The following is an 18091-nucleotide window of genomic DNA, read 5'->3' as shown; positions in this document are numbered from 1 at the left end:
GGGGGTGAACAACAGCAAGTAGAATATTGTACACGAGGAGGAAGTATATTTAATTCACCAGGCAATTTAACAATACTGTCTCCCAAATGGATGGTTGAGATCTAGCGTCATCCTGTTCGTTGGTTTCCTGCGTTACACCTTGGAGGACTTGTTAGGCCTTTTGTTGTTCGAAGGCAAAAGCTGGGAACATGCACCAAAGTGTGATCCTTGTGCATGAAATTGGCTATTGTCCCCGTGCAGGTCTTTACAGTGACCACAGCACTGCATTTTCTTGCAAAGCTATGAAAGTCCAGGGCTGTGTCAATTGCTGAGGGTTGTTTAAGGGAAATATTGAAATACTCACCTTTGTGAGTCAATAATAACATTGTTTGGAAAGTATAACAAAACAATTGTAATGGTATGGCCTGGGAGTCTAAAGGAACAATCATTTCCTACTTTGTCTCGTGAAAACTTGTGGCACATACAGAGGATGCTGCACACACAATCTGACAGACAAAGATTAGTATGAGCCCTCCCATATAGAAACTGTTATTTTTGGAAACCAGAGGACTGTAATTTCAACACAATGTATTAAGCACCCCATGCTTAAGGATTACAAGGTTAATTAGTTTTACTCAAGGCTCTACGTTTGTGGCAAAGGAACAATATGCTAGGTAACTGCATTTTCATTTTTAAACGAGTGTGACACTTGTTAATATTTTTGTCAACTGTTTGCCATATTCCATAGTGCTCAATTTAGCTCGAGAGGTCCAGCCTCGTAGCTATCAGGTTAGATCTAACCACAAGTGAAAGACTGTGGTCAAGATATGGTTGAAATCCTATGTCACATAGAACATCACTGCAGGAGCCCTTGTCACCACGGGAAAGGTGAAACAACATTCAAGAGCCCCTACACAACCTACAGAATACTGGGACTCTGTTGTGGATGTCAGAGTAGAACCGGGAGAGAATGATTTCTAATGCTGTTCTCTGAAAGCGAGACTGTATAAGATTTTGGCATTCAAAGAAAGAATCATAAAAGATGTGGAGGAACAACGAAACAGCTCCCAGCAGCCATGCTCTTTCAGAGAGAGTCACCAATATCACAGATGTGATCCGCATCCCAGTGTAAGCCGTCTATGGGTGCAGCCACGAACCCTTGTGCTCAGAGAAGAAGGGCAGGCTTATATTTATAGGGGAGGAGCCCACATCAAACTCTTGTTCACAGTCCTTATGCTGTTTCCTGGTATTCACAATCGCAGATATCACCCTATCAGACATACGTGAGAGGGAATAGACAATATTACCCTTTTATGCTTCTCCATATTAAACTCAATACATACAGCAAGGTCTGCGAGGTGTTGATTCCCGACACTGCCTTTTCTCATGCAAATGTGTGGACTGAGAATGGCTATGACAGTGAGGTCAGAACAATGATAAGAAGAGGGTGCAAGCTTGAAAAAAAGATCAAATGGGTGACCACAAAGGGCAGATGCTGGAGGAATTCTTGATTCCTCCATTTCTCAGGAATTGACACCAGAGTATATCTGATACCGGTCTCAATAATAAAACACATATTAACTATGGCATGTTGAAAAGAAACTAGACGTTCGAGGTGAGGTCATCTCAGGACAGATCAAAGTGAAAATGAAAGATTCTTAAGATTTAGCGTTGCAAGATATTGTTGTGACTGAGATTACAGCAAGGATCTCTAAAGAAAGAGTAAAACGTAAGGCTTTACACATATGTGTATCTATAAATACGTATTAAAAAACAACACAAAAACCTGGTAAAACATAATCTGTTCCTCCTTCACTGTTAAACCCACATACCACTTTTCTACTAAATTGGACAGAGACAGCTCGCTGTTTTCGCTACTCACATAATATTTTGAAAAATGTATAGCTTTTGCATATCATCCTGTTCTCCAGTTAAAACTGTCTTATCTTATCACCCTCTAAAGGAATCATCAATCTATGTTTAGCTAAAATTCCAGTTAAAACCCAGACTCCTCTCCCTTCATTTTCAAGGCACTAATTCAATCCCGGTTAGTCTGCAGTGATGTGAAGTCAACCTGCTGCCCTTTAAGCTTTCGCAACATAAACAATATGCAGTGAATCTCAGCCTACAACCTATTTGGAAGCATGGCAGGTTTTAGCGTCAATCTCTGACAGACACTGCATTAATTCAATTGATCCTCACACTTCAGCACCATGTAGCAGATTCGGATCCAGTTTAGATTCATATACTTTAAATACAGACTGCACTAATGGCAGCCAAGAGGTCGGTTAAATAGGAGAACGACAACGTTTTCGGCGATTTATGAAACAAGTTTATAATAAAACCACTTCTGCAATTAACAGGTGGTTATGGAGACGATTTCTATGTAACATGGAGAACTGTTAAGTGAATGACACGTCCTAAATGTTGCTCAGTGTAGGCACAGGTGCATCAGAATATACGAGGTTGACTGAGGTAGAACACGGAATGAATGAGAACAGCTCTGCATTATGTGTAATTGCAGGGAAGCTCCCTTGTGATTATTAATTAGCAACGCTTTCACTCTGTTGTACGAGTCTCATCTTGAATGTGCCTGCCCTCCATGAAAAGCAACCAGGCACCAAAGTTCTGCAGCCCACTTATTACCTATATTTTTGTCAGAAATCATCACTGTGTAATAATGAGATAAGGAAAGATAATAATGAAATAATGAGATACTTCCAGATCCAGAAAGAAAGAGCCAAACTGCAATGGAACAACAAGTATTAGAAAACACCTTTTGGCAAGGGGATGAAGATGCTTTTCCACACATTAAACGAAACGCCTATCTTACGGCAACTCTGAAAAGATAGGAGTCCTTAACTTTCCAAGCAAACAGAACAAGATTAAACACTCAGACCGAATCCTAAAGAAGACCCCACAAAGACATCGCTCATGACAGTCAAAAAACGCCCTGACTTATTTTTAAGGAAGAACAAAGGCAAAAATATAATTTGAATATTTTAGGAACTAACTCCTAACACTAAAGAAACGTTTACTCAATAATGAATTAGGACAAATGTACCTTGATCCCTTGAAATAGTAGTAAAAGAGAAAAACAAAAGTAGAAAATGAAAAAAATGTGCCCAACTGTTGGAATACATGGGATAGTTAAAATGATTTGTTGATGACATGTTGTATACTGTATTATTAATTTCTCACATCCATGGTGAAAATGTGCATTTTCTCACTAACAATACATTACTCTATGTGATACAAATTGAAAAATGCACCCTCTGCCCCCAGAACATGCATAATGTTTCTTATAAATAACTCTTTTCATCATGTTCCCTTTTTCTATAACATATTTCCCATTTGTAATCTGTCACCTGACACGCGGACTACTTTGGCTGCTCAATATCTAGTACATTGTTAAATAGACAGCAAACAGAAGCTTTAGACCTTGATGCTTATACAACTTCATCTAACTGTGCATAAGCAAAGTGTGCAGAGTTTATAACCAAGCAGAGGACTTGTTCATCTTTGAATGATGATGTATATGGGAAGCACCATGGCAAGTTACTTGACCTCTGCACTGACCCACACTGTTTCACTTGTCTGTACAAGCCTTCCCTATATTCGTTATGAAACATGTGCTTTTTATCAATGTCCATGCATTTTCCTTGGACGAGGCCACACTTTAGGCTAATGACCTACTGGCCAGAATTCTGAATTTGTATACTACATTACTGCCTCCAGTGGTAAACGGTTGCAGGAAAGAGCCATTTTATTTGTGGCACATAATAGAAACCTTCCTCTCCCTAGCTTTTTCAGCCAGATTCCTCAAAGCTCTTTATTGGAAATTATGCCAAAAGCTTATAACACTTTCATATTATTTTCACCAATGTCGAGCCCTCCCTTAGGCAACTAATCGCTCAACCTACATGAGCAGTTGGTGGATTTGTCATATACCACTGCTGTTGAAACCTCATGCCTGGGTTAGAAAACATGCCAAAATGATTTTGAGTAGTATTTCCCACAAATTGGTTTCCTACATTTCAAGTTCTGTTTTCAATTGTCGCAATGGTGTTCCATGATTTAATAAGAACTTTGCGCGCTTTATATCTTTGTTTAAAAAACAGCCGTCCACCATAAATGACCTCATTAAGGCTATACATTCCATTTTTTGAAGCTTCAGCGAGGTTCGCAAAGAACTCTGAAAATGCATCGATATTGCCTGAGATGAAGAAATTCGGCTTTCTAACACTGTATGGCTCTTACCATGGACATCACTCTGCCACTCTCCATCCCAACATGCTCTATTCAGACCCTGTGCCAAAGGTGGCATGTCAAGCAAAAATAAAACAATCCATCTGTAGGAAACTATTTATACTTGCATGAGTCCTAATGGGGAAAGTGAGGAAAACCAAACTTCAAAGGCATGATTTAACACACCCTCAGCGTATCCATTATGCAGGGCTAATCCAACCGGATGCAAACCTATAGGCCTGATGTCGTTTGATGAAGTCAACGACAGATGATTCAAATATCAGTAAAGGATCCAAGGTGGATCCTGTTAAATACATATTCTGGGAGTGGGAAGCTTGTGAACGTTTGTACGATTGGTTCTGGCTCTGAGGTTATCAACTGTAACTTATTTTACCCTCTAAAGTAACCTGCTTAACGCACTCCAAGGAGAGAACTCAAATTAATCTGAAGGGGGAGTGAATGTTCATGTTGCAGTGTCGAAGAATGTCTATCAGTGGCCTATGGAGAAAGTAACTTTGATCTTAGACTTGATCTTCTACATTCTTGAAACTGGTTGGAGGACTGGTGAAACCAGTTTCATGCAAATCCCACAGAGATACAGAGGTTATCATCTTGCAACATTAGCCTCCTTGCCGCTGAAAAATATCACTCCTAAGGCTGTGCTGGTGACAAATGTACTGTAATAGAGGGGACAGTTGCTTGCCAGGAAGAAAACAGGTAGACCTGTTTCTACTGGATATTTATCCTGCTTGGTTCGGTGGAACATCACTCCTGTATACTATGCATGTTTCATTGTAGCAACCTGTTGTGGGTCAGTGTTATACTTCTGAAACATGCACTCTGGCCATTGTTGGTCTGTGGACAGAGGATGATGGTGCTGGAGAGGTATCCAAAGGACCAGTTGGAACTGGGCTTTTGCATGTAGGCATGAAACAAGAGTTGAGGAAAGCTTTGTGTAACTGGCATTCATATTTGGGGTCTGAAGAACATGCCCTGGATATTTGAAGACTACAAATCTAATTTTCTGCACAGTTGGGCATTACTGCTGCAACCGTGGCTAGCTTGGGAATCATTTTATTGCACACATCGTCCTAACTAAAGACAAATGCACTCCAAGACGCTGCTGGCAGATAATGGATTCCTTTCAGTGCTAAAAACTAAAGCACTGTTGCACCGTTGCCATTTTAAAAAATAAACCATTTGAGTTTGCTACACTGTGCTGTCTTTAGCAGTATATAGATTCCTTTTTAGATTTTGCCTAAGACAGCACGTGTGCTGTCTTTTGCAAGAATGCTATCTTATAATGGGCTTAGAACCTGCCAATTGCTTACCAATGGTTGGTTTCATTGTCACTCATTTGTTTGCTTCTTACATGTTAGCTGTGTAGGTTTTCTGTTTTTTCTTGTGTTTGTCTTGCCGATGGAGCATGGACGCATTAAAATGTTGTTCCACTGCTTGCTTTTTCAGGCGCTACTTTTCTCTTTTTGTTAAAGCACTCTACAAGAGTGCATTAATTTTACCACAGTCTCTCCTGTGCTTCTCAAATTGGTAACTAAAAAGAAAAAGATGTGTGCTTTTTATAAAATGATGCAGTCAACTGCATCAAAAGCTTTTTTTCCCTAATTATGTTAGCAATGTGGAACATAATTTAGGATGCTGAGCTTCATGGCAAAAACAATTAGCAAAGCCAATAGGTCATAAAAGGTGCCACCTATTGCCTTTGCAAATGTTTGTATCTTTGTTGTGGCTTGCTGCTAATGTACCACCGGTGTTACATTGTAAAAGATTGGTTTTGTTTGTAACTACACTAAGTCTTTGTGGGTCAGAGTGTTAGGGTACTGTGGGGACTCATTCAAAGGTCATTATGGCATCTTACACCAAAAATAAATAAAAATAACAATCAGATTACCTACAGAGTTCGATAAGGACTTTTAGTAAAAGTACAACTGTTTAATATAATTGGTGTGTGTGGGCCACATCTATCGTCAAAACAAAGAACATGTACCCACAGAGATATACAGAAAAGTATACTCTTGACAGACACTGCTCAGTTATGGGAAGATATATCAGGTTCAGCCCTACCTTATATGAATAATGATAACCTTACATTGCATGAGGACCGACACTCCCCGGAAAATACTTTCAAAGAAAACTGGAAAAATGTACTTTCAACACATAGACGCAATGAATAAATACAGACCACTGTATCAAGTTAACCTCTCAAATGGCAAAGTTTAAATGCATATCAACTCGGTGGTAACGCATCACAATACAATTTTAAATGCATGTGTTCCTTTGAATTAAACTAGACATGTATTTGGCTAAGTATAATGGCAGCATTTTTTTTTTTAACAAGTCACAGAACGTTACTTTAGGGTTGAGAAAGCCCTTCAGCCACTACACACAAAACAGTGGGGGGTTGCTTTGGCCATCTCTGAATGGGATGAACATATATAAATCAAACACTGATAAACCTTCTAGAGAAAAAAGTCCATAGTACTTGATTTCACCCAGGAAAGGTAATTCACACCAATTAGACTTGCAAGGTGGGAACAGGCCGGCCCAGATGCCTAACAGGCTACTGCTCTTACTCATAACATAATCAATCAAAAGAAAATGGCAATTGATTACAAAGGGACAATGAAGCTGAGGTCCATAATCTTAGTCCTGTGACATTTTGGAATTACAGGAATAACACAAGACAATGCACAATGCTTCTGTGAAGCTTCCTTACTATAAAGGTTAATTTATAGATAGCTTATCATTAATGGATTTTAGGCTAGAATAGTGCACCAGTAGAAGGTCAGTGTTCCCCCATGTATAGCCTTCTTGAGGCTCACCAACTCTGTTCCAACTATGTGCCCTAAGAGAAGAGGAAGGCGAACTCCAGGGATCAAGTCCATGTTTCACAGAATCTGTCGCCCAGATTTGAACCAGCTCATATCTGTGACAAAGTCACCAAAAAGTCCACACTATGGGATAATAAATCTTAAGATGTGCATTTGAATGAAAGTTAATGACAATAATGATGACCTTATGATTCTAATGTGAAACTGTCAGTCATTTACCAAACTGTGATAAACTTTAGATACAAGAAGGGGTTTGCCTTTTTATGGTCTGGCTTGACAGTGCAGCTGTCGCCAGGCAATTATGTGGGGCTTTGCCACTATGCCCACATGTTGGAAGTCAGTACTACATGTTTTGATTGGGCGGTTGTGTGCTTTCACAAAAAAATGCTTGCCCTCTGTTATAATTTTGTTTATCTAGCTGCCTGAGCTCAAACTTTCAAGGGCATACACACACACATGCCACTGGAATGATACTAGAGAACTGGATAATTTATGTAGTTAGGGTCGAGAGTGCAAGCGCTCTGGCCCCTGTTGTAATCTCTCTGTGGGCTTCTACCACACCCACCGCACGCTCATCAGTATCATTGGTTTGTGGGCTTGCCTTTTAAAAACTGCTTGATTTAATTTGTGAAAGGCGTGCATATCTCATGCCTTTTCCAGTGTTTAGCACTCCTCGAGAGCACCATTAAGCTACTGAAAATATATGATGCTCCATGTTTTCAGCATGGTTTCTGGACTAAGTTTTCTTTTTATTTCCTACGCAGCGCGATCCCGCTCGGCAGTAGTCAAGCGCTTTGCATGACATCGACCCTGTTACATGGATAATTGCACTTTTGCTGGTTACGTGGATAATTGCACTTTTGCCGATAGGTTTGAGTGTGAGCGAACTCCTGTTTCCATTGGTGTGTCTCCTTCATGTTCTTGGCAGGCGTCGGTTCGCTTATGTGAAACTGTTTTACTTTTCAGTTTATGTGGCAAGAAAAGTCCGGTTAGGAGTTTATAACACTAATAGCTCTAACTCGGGCAAATGCGAGACCCATTGCAAGGCAAATGCTTGTTTTTCTCTGGCAGAAGCACAGATGGGAGGGGGTCAGTAATTAACCTACATGGATTTTTAGGTCTGGCTTTATCATGCAACTGTCACATTACCTTTCAACCTACACCTTCATTGTTCTACAGTTCTTTGCTTCCACACAAGTGCATATATATTTCCATGCTATTAACTTGTAATGCTTCACATTACCATGTAACTTTACTTTAAAGCCATACCTCTGGCATTGCAAATGCTTGTTTTATTGTTTCCTGCATTTCAAATTTTAGGGCTGAAGTATAACATCAGGCGATTAGCACACCTAATTAGGGAGTAACACAACAGGGGTATTGTTTTGAAAAGGATTCACTATCTAGTGGTATATTGAGTATCCTTGTTGTGTACAATATGCAAAGTACAACTACATCCAACACAATACATCTACACCACTGGAACAAGCATTCACCTATTTAGAAATAGAAAACAATCTCAAATTACTTCAGAGACTACTATTTGGGATTTTAATGATTGGAGTTTCTTGTGGATCGTTTGTTGTGGGATGAAATGGGGTGTCCCAAATGTGGTGACAGACTACAGGGTTGTCGGAGACCGCTCCGTACCTGCAGACATATCATCGCATCCGTTCTGCGCCTCAGATAAAATGCTATATAAACAGTGCCTTTATTATAAAAACTGCCTCTGTGCTACAGTATCTCACTTAAAAATGCTCCTAGATGAATTATTTAGATATAGTTTGTGTACATATAATCCAGTTTTTTAATTAATGAATAGGACAACTCCGGACTGTTCAAATCCAATGTATTAATCAATAGGATTCAGGAAGTTCAAAAAATGTACAACAAATATAACAACTGTCCATCTCATAAACAACAACACTGCATATAACCCCCAAGATCACATGATTGAATCCCAACAGAAGATCCAGGAAGGGGTTAAAACCCTCCTCTTGACACAGTCCTTTAAAATAATTGCCTGGTTTTCAGGCCCAGTTCAAGCAATATCATGGTTTTTCAAATCAGCTTGTCAAATGAGAAGGTATTGTTGATGTTTCATTCTGTAATGGCAGTGTTGTAAAATAATACCTACACATAAGGAAAATTAATTATAAAACAGTCTGTGCAATCTACCAAATCACACCATGTGTACCGCCTGCTGAACCCAAGAAAACACCACAAACACAGTTGTGGATACTAGTATAAGCCACCACCTACTTGACACAGAAAGTTCAAAAAAGTACTTTAAAAACATAGAAAACGTGCACTATATATTACACTGTGTCAGGCTCCCAACCAGAATAGCTACATTCCGCTACTTACAGCAGGTTGCAAAAAAAGACTCCATAGCAACACACAAGGGAACTTCAACCTGCAAGCCCAAGTAAACAAATATTTAAATTGCTTAACCGCCATACAACATAAACTCTAGAAAAATGCAGCCTCCATTGCAGCATATTCATACCTTTTAAATATGGGACTGCTAGCATCTGTCTCCATCCGCATCTGCTCAACCCATGCGAGTCAGAATCAAGCATTGCCGGCCTTCCCGGCGTGTTTAAATAAGGAAGTGAAAGGTCATGTGACCCTTCCAGTGACTGTGGCAGCCATCTTAAAATGGTAAAAATGCCTAATTAATACCCAGAGTTTAGAGAGCGCTGTAATTACGGTAAGTTTACTGTTGTGGACCTCGATAACTTAATAAATAAAATATCCATCTAGGCCATCTGCTCAGTCCGTGTTAGTAAGATACACACGCTGCCGGTCTCCCTGATGTAAAGCATTCAAGTAGTAACATGTCACTTAACCACTGCAATGACTGTGGCAACCATCCTTAAATGTAATAATGGCCCATCTAAATACTCTCCAACACTAAATCCACTTTAACAATCCTGCTGTAGGTAGCCCCAGAGTCTACCTTATACATAGAACAGAAAGAAAAGATTAACCCAATCAATTATTCTCAGAGCATTAATAGACTGCAACCACAACAACCAATACAACTTAATGTCAGAAATGGCAGTACAGATAAAGGGACTCACAACCCTCATACCATCCATAAGAAACAAAAGGACACAGTAGGTAACCCTGAAAGGGACCATACCCTATCTAGTAGAATTGCTCGATATTGATTCAGCATCCGCAATTGCAGGCACAGAACCGTAAAAGGAGGTTAAGACCCATAACCCTCTATGTGGAATATATCACATTAACTGTTCCGTTCAAGATAGTCCATCTATGATGTTGCCAGTATTTGCCATTCGACCTGTTGATTCAGGCCCTTCTTCACTGTATCTGCAAGCCAAATCCATTGGTTCACTTTAATGGTCAACAGGCGGTCCACATTTACACATCTTTTCGAGAGTTTTATAACATCAAGTACAAACCAGTGCATATCGTTGGGGGCATGTTTCATAAGACTGTAATGTTCAACCATAGGAAAATTCACAACAAACGTATTCGTGATTGAAGTTGAATAAGGACTTCCTGAGTTATTTTACCAATGTAAATCAAAGAACATAGGCATTGAATACAATAACAAATATTTTTAGAACCACAATTAGTGAAATGTTTCAGCTGCCGAGTTCTCTCATTTAGACTACGTTTTCACAATTCTGGTGGAAGCGCATGCACTACAGTTCCCACACAGGTAATGTCCGACCCTCAGTGTTAGCCCCCAGATGTTACTCAGTGTGCGTGGTTCTTGTTCAATGTAGGCCCTCACTAGACTGTCTCTCAAGTATTTCCCCGTTTGAGAGCAAATAATGGGTTCTCAAGTGGAATGTCAAGAGAGGCTAATAAATGCCAATTTTTTAAAATAATCTTTTTTATTCCATTTGACTCTGAGCCAAAAGTTGTAACACAAGTCATACGAGAGTGAACAGCTTTCTCTATGAACTGGATTAAGGCTTGAAACATCAGGTCTTCAGCTTCTTCTGGAATTCAAAAAGTGAGGAGGAGGTTCTTACGTATACCAGCAGGTCGTACCACGCTTTAGGAGCAATGTAGGAGAAAGTTTGATTGCCAGATCTGGTTTTTCCTACGTGTGGAATTTGTGCAAGTAGGAGTCTGGATGAGCTGAGGTGTCTGTAAGGTTTGTCAAAGCAGATGCAATTGTTGAGGTATGCTGGGCCAGTGTTATGTAGTGCCTTGAAAGTGTGAGAGTTTGAATTGTGTTCGCTTGTGAATGGAGAGCCATTGGAGCTCCTTCAGGTGTGGTGTGATTTGAGTGCAGTATTGGAGGTAGACATTAATTGTGGCCACCGTGTTCTGAATGGTCTGCAGACGTCTCGTGCCCACCCAGGCACCATAAGCCTTCTTTCAAATTGAGGCAGCGCAGGGAGCCCACTCCTTCGCTGCCCTGCCAGCTCACCGCTAGGCTGATATTGGGCTGTGCCAATGCGGGAAAGGGGTATTCCTTCTCTACGGTCCACAGTCTATACAGAAGGGAGCATTGTTCAGTCCTGGCACATTCAGACTCTCCGGGGTGTCGGGATAGGGTTCTGGGCCCCCTCTTAGGTAGCCCAGGGGATGGGGTTCCTGAGCCAAATAGTCAGAGGAGTGGGAACCCCAAGCATGCCCACTCTCTTCGGCTTTTTTCCCCATGAGTGTTGTGTCATCCCCAGTGGGCTTTGTCCACTTGGGGGGAAATCAGGAGAAATGCAGTGGAGCCCAATGTGCTCATTGCCCGGGGCAAAGGTAAAAAGTCTTTGAATGTGGATATCTCAGGTCCCAATGGGCTGATTTTAAAGTTCTTTGACTAATTTTTCTCCAAAGGGGGCCTTAGCTACACCCGCGCTAGCGTCACTATCAGGGCCTTTCCCATCAAAAGTTTAAAGATAATTCCTCTCCTCCACCCCCATGTTGGATCCCATTGTCTGGGCTTCCTCTGTCCTTCCATTTGACAACTGATTAACAGATTCTAATTTTCTTCCCCATCCCTTAATACTCAGGAGCTGAGGGAAGCACTGTTTATTACTCCTTTTGTGTGGGGAGGCCTTTGTTCTCTCTGCTGGTGGGGGCAATGTTATTAACTTGGCCCTGCAGTGTGACAATAGGACTGGGCTCTGATTCTGAGCTATATCAAAGAAATATGAAAATTGTGGATGATCCATAAGGGGTATATATATCTGCTTGGAATCTGCATAAACAATCTTGGGGCACACTTTTCACCCCAGTTTGATATCTTCCTAGACTTTGTAGACCAGTGGGAAGCAAACTGCATTCTAAGGCAGATTTCACCCATGTACATAATAAAGTGTAGATGCAGGCAAAACAGTAAACCATGCTGAGGATACCTATGTGTGCCCACTAATAAGATCAGGCCTGTCCTAGGTCATTATCTAACCTTGCATATTACTCGCTTTCCAGGCTGCGCGTGACTGTAGTCTTACACGGGCAAATCTCACACATGGGTATATGTGTGTACACGTGTTCATGTGTAGCCAGCCAAGTGTACCTACTCTTGCTGCGTTGCAGCAGCCTTACCTTAAATGGCAGACACTGGCAGTAAATATGTGCAATCTGTTTACCATGTGGTTTTCCGTGGGTGAGACGCATACAGTAAGACTCACCCACAGTAAAAAGCCCAAAAAGGTGTGATCAAAAACAAAACACCCAAACATACTAAATGGGTGTAATCCATTTGGCAACAGTCCTTCTCCCAACCAATCCTTGTTGACTCCCTTTCACCACAGACAAAATGAGAAACTAATTAAACTGAGTCTCTATCTTTGGAGTCAACCAAATTGAGTCTGTCAAAATGTCTGGGTAAGCTTAGCAGATTATCCCTGTTTAAGATATCATAGTGCCTTCAGAAGCATATAGGAGTGTGTGATCTAATTTATTTTCATCAAAGGGCCCCCACCCTTTATGGAAAGTGCTCAGTGTACTGGTTTTCTGGGTCTTCACTTTTGCTGGGGAGAAGCAAGGAACATTGACATTAAGGTTTAAGACCAAAGCTGGAAAATATGGCAAATTTGCTGTATCGGCCACATCAATGTTCAGAAAGGTCGTGATTTGGGGTCAACATAAACTAAAGTAGTAGCAGCAATAATGAATTGGGGATTAGTCACTTGCACATCTACAATAGCATTTGTCAGAAGTAGGGCGTTGTCAATATGGGAAGATTTTCAAGCAGAAATCTGCTTATAGGCCAGGGTCTGCTGAACTGGTCAGATAAAAAAAAAAAAAAAAAAAAAGGTACGGCAGACTATCGATCCCCATGATGTTGCTCTCTGCACCTAGACTGGATTTTGGTGCTAACAGACCCACCTTGTCCTTCAACCCTTTTTTGAAAAATATGAAAACTTTTCTCTTACTATAAACCGTTTCAAGATCCCTCTCTATACACATCTATATAACTAGGACTCAGTCATAAGCTGGCTGGGTGTCAGGAGGACCTTTCAGAATATGAGCTCCAATTTGTTTGACAATATTGTGGACAAACTTAGAAGTACTATTGGATTCTTTTTCAGGAAGGACAATAAGGGCTTTGTTTAGGTTTATTTTACCCTTAAGCCCTTTAGCTTGCAACAGTTGTGGGCACCATTGAAGCTGGAATTCGTAGGAACAATGTTAAATCATCCAATGAGAGGTGGTTAGAGATAAGAACTGATGCGTTCCCTTGTCCAGAGCACTGTGGATAGTTTTGATTATATTGAGGGAAGACTAAGCCTTCCCGGTCCACCTTATGTTCAGTATCTGTAGTGAGGGGTTCTATCCTTCCAAACTTCTAGACCAACTTCTCTTAAAAAGTTTTACATTCTCACAAGTAGTACTCTAATTTCTTCAGTGATACTCTGCACCTGTGGGTGTTAAAATGTATCTTAAGTGACCCAATAGCTGGTACAGTTGTTCTAGGGCCTAGCTCAGCCATAGATTCCTAACTAATTTCTTCAGAAATACCCTGCACCTGTAGGTGTTAAAAATGTATCTTAAGTGACTCAAAAGCTGGTACTGTTGTTCTAGGGTCTAGCTCAGCCATAGATTTCCAACCATTAAGAAGGTTGGTGATCTTATATAAAGCTGTCAGTTGTTTGTCCCTTTTATCTGATTAAGTTGCAAATGACATGCTAATTGAGTCCAGGGTTATAGCAATTGCGTTATTAATTGCTTGGATAACTTGAAAAACTGGACGGACATCATTCAGCACAAAAGGCCCCTCTGCAAGTCATCAACAGGAACCTTGGAGTCACTCATACAGCTGGCAGAGAAGAATATTGAAGTATCATCAGGATCTTCTGGATCCCCTACATCCTGTAAAGCAGTGGTATTCAAACTTGTTAATGACACGCCCGCCAGTGGGAAAAAAATAAATAATCAGACCTCCCCCTCAGAATTTTTCATAAATATTCTGTTAAGTTGGCAATGTTTAAATATGTCTAGACTTATTTAAACATTGCAGTTAAGCTCTGTTACCTTTTTACAAATGTAATAAACATTTTGTCTGCTTAAAACAAAGCACTATTATCTGCATAATCTTTCATTTGGCCAAAGCCTGGAGCCCTCCTGGGATCACTTGAGGCCCCCCCAAGACCTCTGCTGTAAAATGTCCAGCATCTTCTCAGCACCAATTCTGGATCCACTACATCCTTAATGTGTCAAGCATCTTGTCAGAAACAATCATAACTTAAGTATTGTGGGTGCTGCCTGGTGTACTGTCAAGGAAAGCCAGTCGTGGGATCCATAGTCTTGCAGTCATATATAGTAACAGTTGTCAAGTAATTTTACAGATGGATCCCTCAATGATACAGTAGGAATCACCCTTGGGGTCGTATTAGAGCATATCTTAGTGACTGGCACAGCTAACAAGGCTGGACCTGGCAGGGAGGACTGCTTAAGATGAGCATCCTACTTGGCTTTCATGGTGAAACAAGCATTGGCAAAGCCAATAGGTCTCACCTTTGGGACCTATTGGCCTTGCCATTGAGAGCGATGGGGGTAAAGTAAACATGGATGAGAGAGCGCAAGACAGGCGCAGAGAAAGAAACTGCTCACAAGTCCTTCCCTCTACTTATTCTTTTTTTTTGCACTCAAAAATAGCATAAACCCCAAAAATGTGTAGCCACGCGCGCCATGTAAGGTACCGCTGTTTCCAGCCAGTGTAAGAATGCTATGAAAAGCAACTGCAATACAAAGAAAGGAGTGGGTCAGTACATTAAAACACACATATGGTTGTACACTGCCCTGCAAGCAGTCACTTCCATGATGGCATCAGAGATTGGGAAGCAGTGATGTATTCCATGACAGAGTACAGGCTGGGTGGCTCAAATCAGTTCTAAGCACCAAACGATGTAAAACTGCACAGGTAGCCAAGTTCGAGTCTCAGCATCAGCTCAACATCCTGTTGTTCTGAGAAAATCACATAAGCGCCCTGTGCTTGTGCTTACTTGAAATACAATTGCGTAAAGAAGGCTTTCTGGATGTGAGATTTGTGCATAGGGAAATGGCATCACTTGTATGCCCACATTTGTATCTCATGGAAACATGTATTTCCCATTGAGAAACGTCTTCCTCACCTATCCACCATACCCTAGACTATGATTTACTTTTACCTTTAGCAGGAGTTACTCTACAGCCATTTACAAGATGGGACGGATTTGTAATTTTTTTTTGATTTCCTGCTAAATGGTACATGTGGGTGTTCCCAAAATTACCAGGTATTCCTGCCTTGGAATGCCCACTCCCCACCCCTAGAATATGATTTACACTTACATATCATTGCACCATTGTGGTGATGCATGGGTAACTGGAAGTTGGTGTGCTGGCCATATTTTGTGCACTCCTTTAACCAGTACCTTTAGCCATTTATGCTCCAAGTAGAACTTAAAAATGCAATGACTTTGACGAGCGCTTCCTTTGATTTTAAGGTCTGCAGTTGTTGCTTCCTTCACAGTCAACCTTAGCAATACCACAATATGGCTGATGACTTAAAACACTGTAACCTGTAACAGTGACTTGCTTATTGTTTAATTGAAAGTTTTACTTTGCACTTTTAAACCTCAGCTTATTTGACTTTGATCATAAAGAACATACATTCATAGAAAACAGAAAACTTTTTCAAATAATTACTATTTAAAAGGTAATGACTCTTCCACTTCAAACTGCCCCTTGGTACACATTGTACGTGCTGCACTCAGCAACGAGCAAAATAATAATAGTTCAGCGAGGGAGACCCAAGGATCACCGGGCACATGTGGGAGTAACTATAACAAAAACACACTGATCCCTAGTAGCAATACTTAAGATGCGATAAACAAATGGCAAATAAAATGTGTTCAAAGGAGTTTTTTAAAAACAATTTCAAGACACAGCGGCGCAGTAAATATTGGTGCTCTCTTTAGAGGTGACTCAATCAAGTGGTAAATCGTGATCAACAAGTCTATCAACAGGAGCAGCTTGGCCCTTTACAGGAAATTCTCAGCAGTCACATAGGGTCCGTGTTTTTAAAGTTGACATCATTTCTATCACAATTAAAATGGCAGGATCATCATCAGAACTTGGGGGGTACAACGAGCCCAGGGGAGAGCTGAAACGGTAATAGAGAGAGGGTGATCAGAGTGAGGCTAAGAAAAAGGAGAGAGCCAGTACAAGGCATTGGCAAGACCCATGGGATGTACTTATTTTATGAAAGATAATGCAGTTGCTACCAGAGGGAGTTACTGATGACAAACCTCAGGGAAAAAGGTGGCCGCTAATGGCCTACATAAAATAAAAATGGAAAGAGGAGCTGCTTAAAACCCTCAAAATGGGTAATACAGGTGAAGGAGAGTCTGTGCAGTAGTATGAGAGGCACTTACCTGAGATGGAAATGTGCTGGATTCCCATAGGGGGCTCCAATCAGCACGCAGTGGGCAGCACATGTGCGGTATGGGTCTCGAGGTTGAGTGACAAATTCCTTCACTGGACTCCGCCCAAAAATGGAGATTCAGTGGTAAAGCTGTCTGGCAGTAAGGAGATGTTTCAGGACAATGAGTTCTCCGAGGGGATTGGTTCTTCGCATCTAAAGTATTGGTACTAGGGGCCAGCGTGTACTATTGTTATAGCACTCATCACCGAAAGCAGACTCAATGAAGAGAACATCCCATCAATAACTGGTCAAAAGTTTAAAAACTCATCACCTGGATGCCTCAGCACGTTAGAAATCTAACTGGCTATTAAGAATTGAGAGCTAATAAAAAGTCATTTCTTCACAACCCATGCTCTACAGCTATCCTACAAAATGCTACGAATTGCCAGCACATACATCACCAGCACAGAAACCCTTCGACATTAATTCTGACAGGCATGTGAAGTCTAAGACTGCACATGAATCCTTTGTACATAAAATATTCAACAAACAGTTCCAGGATACATATGATTAACATAAGTAGTTGCCAATTGATGTAGGCCTTTCCTCAGCGGGTTTCATTCACAGGATGAACAGCACGCATATTTCTCAGGGGAGAGATCTGTGAATCACTTCTGTATGAGAGTGGTTTTATTCATGGATGATGAGTGATAGTGCAATGTTTGCTCCCCTCTGCCTCACTTCCATTTTACTTTCTAGTCACACTAGAGGTTATGAAAATGTGGAGTTTACTTAGACAGATATAGTTGGCATGGTCTTAATGTGTTGGTCTACGTGGCAGCCATTTGAGGCATTTTTCACAAACGAAGAATACTTGGAACAGCTAACTAGAAGACGTTTTTCAGACAAAATCAGGAAATGAATTAAAGGAAGTTTCAGAATAAAAGTAGATAAACTTGTACTAAGTGTTCAGAGTTAAATCTAAAGTTCTATATGTGTAAAGAGCAGGCAGAAGGTACCAGACTAGAAGAAATGGAAGGGCACGTCAGTTGTCAGCCACCGTTCTAAAATGGTGGAGACTTTCTGAAATGGCATTAACAGACTACTACTATGCAAAATATAAATAACACGTTAGTACACTTGCTGCATGCCATCTTGGGTTATTTGACAGATTTATAGT

General features: G+C 40.8%; 1 protein-coding gene across 1 annotated transcript in view; it reads left to right on the top strand.

The window, feature by feature from the left end:
* PAG1 (phosphoprotein membrane anchor with glycosphingolipid microdomains 1) overlaps positions 1 to 18091 on the top strand; it is a 483338-nt gene that overhangs the window by 412241 nt on the left and 53006 nt on the right. The gene's annotated exons all lie outside the window — the stretch shown is intronic.

Source organism: Pleurodeles waltl, chromosome 2_2 (assembly GCF_031143425.1).
Source record: "Pleurodeles waltl isolate 20211129_DDA chromosome 2_2, aPleWal1.hap1.20221129, whole genome shotgun sequence".
Taxonomy (NCBI): Eukaryota; Metazoa; Chordata; class Amphibia; order Caudata; family Salamandridae; genus Pleurodeles; species Pleurodeles waltl.
Note: the sequence above shows the minus strand (reverse complement) of the source record. Positions and strands in the feature narration are given on the sequence as shown.